The sequence below is a fragment of the Engystomops pustulosus genome, chromosome 10, assembly GCF_040894005.1.
Source record: "Engystomops pustulosus chromosome 10, aEngPut4.maternal, whole genome shotgun sequence".
Taxonomy (NCBI): domain Eukaryota; kingdom Metazoa; phylum Chordata; class Amphibia; order Anura; family Leptodactylidae; genus Engystomops; species Engystomops pustulosus.
Genome location: NC_092420.1, coordinates 56,164,446 through 56,174,837, shown reverse-complemented (window position 1 = coordinate 56,174,837; position 10,392 = coordinate 56,164,446). Strand labels below are relative to the sequence as shown.

Below are 10,392 nucleotides of genomic sequence, written 5' to 3'. Positions count from 1 at the left end.
TACAATAAATCCTAATCATAATTGGACCCGCTCGGTGAACGTGGTAAAAAAAAAAAACCAAAAACTTGCCAAAAATTAAAACTTTTTATCAAATTGCTTTACAAAAAATGTTCTAAAAAGTGATCCGAAAAAGTTACAAGCACCAAAATGATACCGATAAAAAGAGCAACTTGTCACGCAAAAAATAAGCTTACAACCAGCTCCGTAAACCAAAAAATACTATAATTATGCCACTATAAAAATGGCAATACTAAAACAAATGCAATTTTTTCTATTCTAGTTTTCCTTCAATAAAATTGGACAAATAAAAATAAAACTATATAAATGAGGTATCACCGTAATCGTAGTGATCCGTAGAATAAAAATAATATATTATTGTTATGCTACAGTGAACAACCCCCCAAAAAAATGCTAAAAATCCAAAACAAGAATTGATGATTTTATTTTCCTCCACACGTAAAAAGTTAATAAAATTTCTTCAATAAGCTAAAAACCCACTAAAATTAAGTTTTTTTTACAGTGCATCTTGTCTCGCAAAAAATAAGCCCTTATTTGTCTAAATTGCTTAAAAAATAAATAAAGATTGTATAGCCTATTCCCAACGAACGTTGTTATAGAACAGTGCGGCGGGTAGTGACTTTCCAACACCGGTCAGGGTAAGACGGCGGCTGTTCACTGATCGGGGTAAAACGGCGGCTGTTCCTGACAGCCATCCATCCTGCCCCATGGACCAGAAGGGTTACGTCCCCCCCACACACCCCCAGTTTATTATCGCTGCTACTGGCTCATCAATTCAGACGAGCCAATAGCAGCGAATTTACTTATGACGTCAGTAATACCGATCACCATGTCTGTAGACACTGTGATCGGGGCAGGGTGGCGGCTGTTCCTGACAGCCACCAATTTTGCCTTGCGGTCCAGAGGGGTTTTGTTGCCCCCCTCTGTCCATGTTTGCCGCTATTTGCTGGTCGATATGGTCCAGCCAAAAGCAGCAATATTCGTCACAATGGGCATCGCTAGGGTGAATAAGAGCAACACTTGGCGATAATTTCCCTACACCAACAGAATTTGATAGACCTGATATATGTGGACAATACTGTCGGCCACACTCGGGTCCCAATACAAAACACTAATAATTTGACCAAAAAGTGATGTAACACTTACAAAGAATAAATGTAAAAAATTACCATCTTTATTAGTAGCATACAAATAATCAAGACACACAATGGGTGAACTACAATGGGTTAAAAGCCATGTGTGGTACAATAAATAATTATATCCATATATATAGGTAGGTAATAAATTTGTCATATAGCATAGCCCCAAGTAAACATGCATAAGACAATGGGGTTAAAATAGATGCACAGATAATCCTGCAGAAAAGAATGACAAAAAGAAAGTGAAAAACAAATACCATACCAAATCAGAACACACATGGGAAGTTGCCCCGACACGTGTTTCGCTATGAGCGCTTTATCAAGGGGAGTGTAGGAGAAGAGGGACTCATGGGTATAAAAAGGGAAAGCGGACCAATGGAATAGTTTGTACACACCTGAATTATGAAAGTGTCTGAGTGCAGTGAATGTCCGGACCGGAAAGGAGCCGCACATACAAGTAGAACGGTCCGGCTAGCTACATTGCACGATTACCCAGTGCGCATGCGCAGGATTTCCACAGTGTCGCGAGATTTCGGTCTCGCTGGAAAAGTGGCGCACGCGCCGAAAAAGTGGCGCACGCGCCGAAAAAGTGGCGCACACGCAGAAAAGTGGCGCAGATCGTACAACTATGTTGGGAATACCAGGTAAGTATGAAACCAGACGCATGATTATAAAGAGAGGACCAAAACGGCCACTAAGGGTAGAATAGATCGAGGAGTGATATAAACATGGACCAAAAGATATATCAGTAAGATAAAATGGCCGGTGGTCAAACCATGCCTATATGAAAAAAAGTGCAAAAAACATGAAAATGGTCCAATGTAATTTGGATATGTGGAACATAATAAAGTGCAGGTGCTATAAAAATACATCAACAGTAAAAATGACACAAGAATGTGGCAGTTAATAATACACAATAGGCATAAAGTTTGAGAGCTGAGAATATATAAAAAATAAAGTGCTGCAATGAATAAAGCTACAATACTATAAGGTGCAAGACGGTATAGAGATGAGGTAAAAAAGTAGAATATACCTATGACATTGCAATGAAGACTGATATAGTTCATACAAAAGTGTATCTATATACAGTAATATACAACAAGAACCACATAGAAGGAACAAATTCCAATAAATTGCGTAGGTTATGATAGATCAAGCCGGCATATGCATGTCGGAAAAGAGTACTCCTTATGGTAAACGACGAGTGAAGTGAACACACAGTGAAGTGCCATGCAGTGAAACACACGTGATGATGATGATAAAGGTAGTGGGAAGGGCAGTATGGTAAATGGGGCCAAGGTCAAACTCCTAAAATATGCAGAACGGGAGGTCCAAAATTATTCCTGAAAGAATAAAGAAAACATGTGAAAGACCCACGAGTCTAAAGACAACAAACAAAGTAATAATGCAGAAGAGAATTTAAAAATTACATTAAAAGAAAACCTACACTTAAAAGGGGACCCAGTAAGGAAAGTATGATTACAAGAATGGCGCAAAGCTCAAGTTCTCGTTGAGACCCCATGGGGTGACGGTGTTCAGAAGGTAAATCCATTTTGTTTCTCTTTGTGCCAACACCTTTCTCCAGTTCCCACCCCTGGTATCAATCAAAACCCTATCTATGCCTCTCACCTTCAGTTTTGATCCATCGCACTGATGCCGTTCTTTAAAATGGCGGGGGATGGTCTTCAACTTGTTCAGGTCTGCCTCTTCTCTAGCGGCTTCAATGCCCAGTACGTGTTCCCGAATTCTACGCCGTAGTTCTCTTGATGTGAGACCTACATATATCAGGCCACAAGGGCATGTGGCAAAATAAATCACCCCGATGGTCGTGCAGGTAATCGTGTGCGTGATCGTGTATTGTCTTTGCCTAGTGGAATCAAAAAAAGAGGTGGTAGTCTCAACATTCACACAGGCCACACAGTCACCACAAGGTCGACACCCCCATTTGGGACCCCGAGAGCCAAATATATTGCCGCACGTGGGGCTATTATAGGTGCTCCGAACCAGAGAATCTTTAAGGTTTTTGGATCGGCGGTACGTAATGGACGGATTGGTTTGGATATACTGTTGGAGAGTCTGGTCAATCCTTAGTACCTGCCAATGTTTCATCAAAATACCTCGTATTGTTTCCCACTGTGAGTTGAAAGTAGTGATAAATCTCACCTTGTTATCCTGTTTTTTGGGTTTACATTTTGGAGCTAGAAGATCCTCTCGTTTTATCCTCTTTGCCCGTTGGTATCCGCTTTCAATTGAACGATTCGAGTAGCCCCGTTCTCTGAACCTCTGTCTTAAATCATTTGCTTGAATCTCAAAGTTCGTCTCACAGGAGCACAGTCTCCGTATTCTGAGGAACTGACCGATTGGGATACTGTCTATGAGTTTAGGAGGGTGTGAGGAGCTTGCGTGGAGTAGTGTATTACTTGAGGTCTCTTTCCTAAAGACATCAGACACGATGTTGCCATGGTCATCTACATCAAATAGAATATCCAAAAATTCAACTCGTTTCCTTCCCACCTTGTATGTCAATTTTATATTCTTCTCGTTGTTATTCAGCTCCTGTATAAACTCGTGAAGTTCGTATTCAGATCCTTGCCATATCATGATGATGTCGTCAATATACCTAGCGTACCTGGGGCTATGCTATATGACAAATTTATTACCTACCTATATATATGGATATAATTATTTATTGTACCACACATGGCTTTTAACCCATTGTAGTTCACCCATTGTGTGTCTTGATTATTTGTATGCTACTAATAAAGATGGTAATTTTTTACATTTATTCTTTGTAAGTGTTACATCACTTTTTGGTCAAATTATTAGTGTTTTGTATTGGGACCCGAGTGTGGCCGACAGTATTGTCCACATATATCAGGTCTATCAAATTCTGTTGGTGTTCTAAATTCCTGTATTTTTACAGATGTTTTTTGTTTTGTAACAATGGATTTTCGAGCCCGAGAATCTCAGTGGCGTCTTCAAGCAGATGCTGTCTTTGGCACTCTGGATGAACACAATGAGGACCCAAACGCTAAAAAAAGTAAGGAATTGAAACAAACCCTTAAAAATTTACTACATCGCCGCACTAAACTATGGTGGAACCGTTTGTCTTTGGAGAATTATAACTTGAAAAATTTGATCCCAAGAGGACTTAGGGTCCAAATTTTTCCATCCTTCGGTTTGGACGACCAGGTGTTCTGCACCAAGTGGGAGGAAGCTTGTAATCAAAGCTCACATACACTTATACAGCTCATTATTGATCAAAACACTAAGCAACTTGAGAAACTGGATAAAGAGATCAATGAAATTGAGATATCAGTTAAGCAATTGTTGCCGAATACTGAGCTCGATGCTTTTTCCTTGGAACTTGACGAACTATTTAAATCATGGGAAAAACAGATCAAGACCCAAAAAACGAGGAAGTTCCAACGTGACTTACAAGACTTCACCTTAGGCAAAATATACAAGTGGAAAAACCCGAAATCTGGACTTCAGAATCGGAGTCCCTCTATTTCCTCCTTGTCTTCCTTAGGTGCTACCTCTCAGTTATCCTCGGAGGGGTCGGAAGGGAGACCCAGAAGAGGTAACAAAAGGAGATTTGAGCCGTACCAAAGACAACAGCCGAAGAGATGGGCTCGAGGAGATCGAGATCCGGATGGCAGAAAATCTACATTAAAGGTAATTAACCTGTCTGATATAGAACTCACTAAGTCTCAAATGGAAGTTTTGTCTTTGGGTCTGTCCTTTTCTCCAACTGAAAGCTTCGATTGCTTTACAGCAATAAAAGACCTACACCTCTTTGCCCGAAAACTCGCTTTCAAAAAAATCTTCCATGAAAAAGATGCTGCAAGATCCCCAGAGGACCATGAACATCTGGCCTTACAGGCGCTGGAGGACCTTTTGGAGGAACAGGAGGGTCCCCCAAAGAAAGGTATAATTCCACCCTCCCTATCACCTCGTTCTAGGAACTTCCCCCTCTTCTGTCACTTTCCTAACATTGACCTTTTTGTTAAATTAGTCACACAGGAATTTAAACGGATACCGAGGTTTGGCGGTTTCAGCAATTGCACTAATGTACAACGCAAAGCCATATCCGAGTTAGGTAAGTTGACAGAAGTGGTTATCAAACCCTCAGATAAAGGGGGAAATGTGGTAGTGTGGCCAACCAAGGACTACGAAAAAGAGGCGTTTCGCCAGCTGAGGGACAATACCTGTTACAGAAGACTTACCTTTAATCCTTTGGCCAAATTTAGGGACGAACTGGTGGGAATCCTTAGGGAAGCAGTAACGAACAATGTTATACTTGAAAAACAAATGGATGTACTTGTTCCCAAATTCCCTAAGGTTTCCTCCTTTTATTTACTTCCAAAGGTCCATAAGCGCCTCAACAGTCCTCCAGGACGTCCGATCGTCTCCGGCACCGATAGTCTCTGTGAACCTATATGCAAATTGATCGATTACCACCTGCGCCCTTTGGTTGAAACCTTACCATCCTATTTGAAGGACACCACGGATGCCTTGAGGAAATTTCAAGGTATCCATTTAGATCCAACCATGACTATCGTTACTTGTGATGTTGAGTCGTTATACACGTCTATTCGCCATTCTGACGGTATAGCGGCAACCAGATTTTTTCTGGAAACCTCAAACATTGACCCAAACTTTGCGAACTTACTGGTGTCATTATTGGAGTTTGCACTGTCACATAATTTTTTTCTTTTTCGTGACCTACTCTACCTACAGCTCCAGGGAACGGCTATGGGGGCGGCTTGTGCCCCCTCATATGCCAACCTTTTCCTGGGGCTGTGGGAAAGAGAAGTTTTCATCACTAATCCCTCCAATTTGGTTAACAATGTACTTTTGTACGCTAGGTATATTGACGACATCATCATGATATGGCAAGGATCTGAATACGAACTTCACGAGTTTATACAGGAGCTGAATAACAACGAGAAGAATATAAAATTGACATACAAGGTGGGAAGGAAACGAGTTGAATTTTTGGATATTCTATTTGATGTAGATGACCATGGCAACATCGTGTCTGATGTCTTTAGGAAAGAGACCTCAAGTAATACACTACTCCACGCAAGCTCCTCACACCCTCCTAAACTCATAGACAGTATCCCAATCGGTCAGTTCCTCAGAATACGGAGACTGTGCTCCTGTGAGACGAACTTTGAGATTCAAGCAAATGATTTAAGACAGAGGTTCAGAGAACGGGGCTACTCGAATCGTTCAATTGAAAGCGGATACCAACGGGCAAAGAGGATAAAACGAGAGGATCTTCTAGCTCCAAAATGTAAACCCAAAAAACAGGATAACAAGGTGAGATTTATCACTACTTTCAACTCACAGTGGGAAACAATACGAGGTATTTTGATGAAACATTGGCAGGTACTAAGGATTGACCAGACTCTCCAACAGTATATCCAAACCAATCCGTCCATTACGTACCGCCGATCCAAAAACCTTAAAGATTCTCTGGTTCGGAGCACCTATAATAGCCCCACGTGCGGCAATATATTTGGCTCTCGGGGTCCCAAATGGGGGTGTCGACCTTGTGGTGACTGTGTGGCCTGTGTGAATGTTGAGACTACCACCTCTTTTTTTGATTCCACTAGGCAAAGACAATACACGATCACGCACACGATTACCTGCACGACCATCGGGGTGATTTATTTTGCCACATGCCCTTGTGGCCTGATATATGTAGGTCTCACATCAAGAGAACTACGGCGTAGAATTCGGGAACACGTACTGGGCATTGAAGCCGCTAGAGAAGAGGCAGACCTGAACAAGTTGAAGACCATCCCCCGCCATTTTAAAGAACGGCATCAGTGCGATGGATCAAAACTGAAGGTGAGAGGCATAGATAGGGTTTTGATTGATACCAGGGGTGGGAACTGGAGAAAGGTGTTGGCACAAAGAGAAACAAAATGGATTTACCTTCTGAACACCGTCACCCCATGGGGTCTCAACGAGAACTTGAGCTTTGCGCCATTCTTGTAATCATACTTTCCTTACTGGGTCCCCTTTTAAGTGTAGGTTTTCTTTTAATGTAATTTTTAAATTCTCTTCTGCATTATTACTTTGTTTGTTGTCTTTAGACTCGTGGGTCTTTCACATGTTTTCTTTATTCTTTCAGGAATAATTTTGGACCTCCCGTTCTGCATATTTTAGGAGTTTGACCTTGGCCCCATTTACCATACTGCCCTTCCCACTACCTTTATCATCATCATCACGTGTGTTTCACTGCATGGCACTTCACTGTGTGTTCACTTCACTCGTCGTTTACCATAAGGAGTACTCTTTTCCGACATGCATATGCCGGCTTGATCTATCATAACCTACGCAATTTATTGGAATTTGTTCCTTCTATGTGGTTCTTGTTGTATATTACTGTATATAGATACACTTTTGTATGAACTATATCAGTCTTCATTGCAATGTCATAGGTATATTCTACTTTTTTACCTCATCTCTATACCGTCTTGCACCTTATAGTATTGTAGCTTTATTCATTGCAGCACTTTATTTTTTATATATTCTCAGCTCTCAAACTTTATGCCTATTGTGTATTATTAACTGCCACATTCTTGTGTCATTTTTACTGTTGATGTATTTTTATAGCACCTGCACTTTATTATGTTCCACATATCCAAATTACATTGGACCATTTTCATGTTTTTTGCACTTTTTTTCATATAGGCATGGTTTGACCACCGGCCATTTTATCTTACTGATATATCTTTTGGTCCATGTTTATATCACTCCTCGATCTATTCTACCCTTAGTGGCCGTTTTGGTCCTCTCTTTATAATCATGCGTCTGGTTTCATACTTACCTGGTATTCCCAACATAGTTGTACGATCTGCGCCACTTTTCTGCGTGTGCGCCACTTTTTCGGCGCGTGCGCCACTTTTTCGGCGCGTGCGCCACTTTTCCAGCGAGACCGAAATCTCGCGACACTGTGGAAATCCTGCGCATGCGCACTGGGTAATCGTGCAATGTAGCTAGCCGGACCGTTCTACTTGTATGTGCGGCTCCTTTCCGGTCCGGACATTCACTGCACTCAGACACTTTCATAATTCAGGTGTGTACAAACTATTCCATTGGTCCGCTTTCCCTTTTTATACCCATGAGTCCCTCTTCTCCTACACTCCCCTTGATAAAGCGCTCATAGCGAAACACGTGTCGGGGCAACTTCCCATGTGTGTTCTGATTTGGTATGGTATTTGTTTTTCACTTTCTTTTTGTCATTCTTTTCTGCAGGATTATCTGTGCATCTATTTTAACCCCATTGTCTTATGCATGATAATTTCCCTACGTAAAACCAAGATATGGTACAAAAGTGCGGGCCGTGCACATTGTACAGATTACGCTGTACAATTCTTACGAGCTGTTCCAATGTGCATGTCCTGCCGTATCATTTCTCTGTTTTCAAGAGGAAGATATTAGGAAACTAATATTGGGACAAGAAGGACGGGGCCCCAGTACCTCTGGTTTAGATGTTCCAGGACAGCATTTTCCCGGTGAATTCTGCTGCTTCTAATGGTAGGACTCAATAAAGAGTCTGTTCCAAAAGAGAAGTTAGGATGGACACTACATACTACTAAGAGACCTGCGACAACTCCAGAGTGACAAAAGTTTAGTTGGTCCCCTGGTATATTCTACCTCCTTATACACTAGACATTCACAATTCACGCCCAACCTATTGTGAATTAATTTCGGTAAAATGAATAATTGTAACAACTGTTATGTCCCGTTGCTCCCTATACCCCTCCTTTATCTCATAAGGGGCGCCACATAACGGGCACTGAACTTTCCAGAAATAATTGCAATTTCCATCTTGGACTCCATTGCACATCATATTTGGAAACCACCTATATGTTCAAAATGCTCATTTCACCACATGTATTACACTACACCACATATTACACCTTGCTATATTCCCCAAGGGGTGTACATTCAACAATTAGGGTCACTTTTCGGGTTTTCCTCTGTTTTGGTACCACTACGTCTCTCCAAATGTATCCTGACACATGTGAAGGATTTCTTACAAATTTGGCCTCTAAAAGACAAACATCCCTCTTTTCCTCTACTGTGCGCCCATAAAGCATTTTATATGCACATGTGGGGTACTTCTACACTCGGGAGAAATAGTTTTACACCTTTTTTGGGGTTATTTAATATATTATCCCTTGTGGCTTACATAAATTAGGGGTAAAGTGACATTTATAGGAAAATTTTCACCTTTTTAATGATTCGGGCCTAATTGGATCATTCACCTGTAGGGGCAAATACATATATTACACATTGCAAAATTCTCTAAGGGGTGTGCATTCAAAGATTAGGGTCACTTTTCGGATTCTTATCTGTTTTATACCACTAGGGTTCTCCAAATGCATGTCAAACATTTCTGTCAAATTTGGCTTCTAAAAGGCAAACATTCCCCTTTCCTTTTACTGTGCGCCCATACAACATTTTATATACATATGTGGGGTACTTCTACACTCCAGAGAAATAGGTTCACACATTTTGAGGGGTTATTACATTTTTTTATCCCTTGTGGCTATATAAAATTAGGAGTAAAATGACCTTTATAAGAAAATGTTCACCTTTTATCTATTTAAGTCCTAATTAAATCAAACACCTTTACGGACAAATACACATATTACACCTTGCTAAATTCTCTAAGGGGTGTGCTTTCCAAAATGGTGATACTTGTTGGGGTTTCCCTCTGTTTTGGTACCACTACGGCTCTCTAAATGCATCCTGACATATGTAAAGGATGTCTGTCAAATTTGGCTTCTAAAAGGCCAACGCCCCTCTTTCCCTTCTGAGCTTCACTGCGTACCCATACAACATTTTATTTGCATGTGTGGGGCAATTTTATACTCGGGAGAAATGCTAGTACACATTTTTTGGGGTTGTTTCATCTTTAATGCCTTATGGGATACAAAAATTAGCCGTAAAAGTGACTTTTTGGGGAAAATGTTCACCTTTTTCCTTTTAGGGACCTAATTGAAGCAAACACCTGTAGGGGTAAATACACATATTACACCTTTCTGAATTCTCCAAAGGGTGAACTTTCCAAAATGGTGACACTTGTTGGGGTTCCCCTCTGTTTTGGTACCACTAGGGCTCTCCAAATGCATCCTGACACATGTAAAGGATGATTGTCAAATCTGGCTTCTAAAAGGTCAAAGCCCCTCTTTCCCTTCTGAGCCCT

General features: G+C 41.0%; 1 long non-coding RNA gene across 1 annotated transcript; it reads right to left on the bottom strand.

Annotated features, from left to right (window-relative positions):
• Window positions 1-1,960: 1,960 nt before the first annotated feature.
• Window positions 1,961-3,640, bottom strand: LOC140104706 (uncharacterized). The gene is made up of 3 exons (XR_011850384.1): window positions 3,321-3,640; window positions 2,787-3,024; window positions 1,961-2,500 (listed from the first exon to the last, which is right to left on the bottom strand). It is a non-coding gene; the product is annotated as an uncharacterized lncRNA (long non-coding RNA).
• Window positions 3,641-10,392: the final 6,752 nt, after the last annotated feature.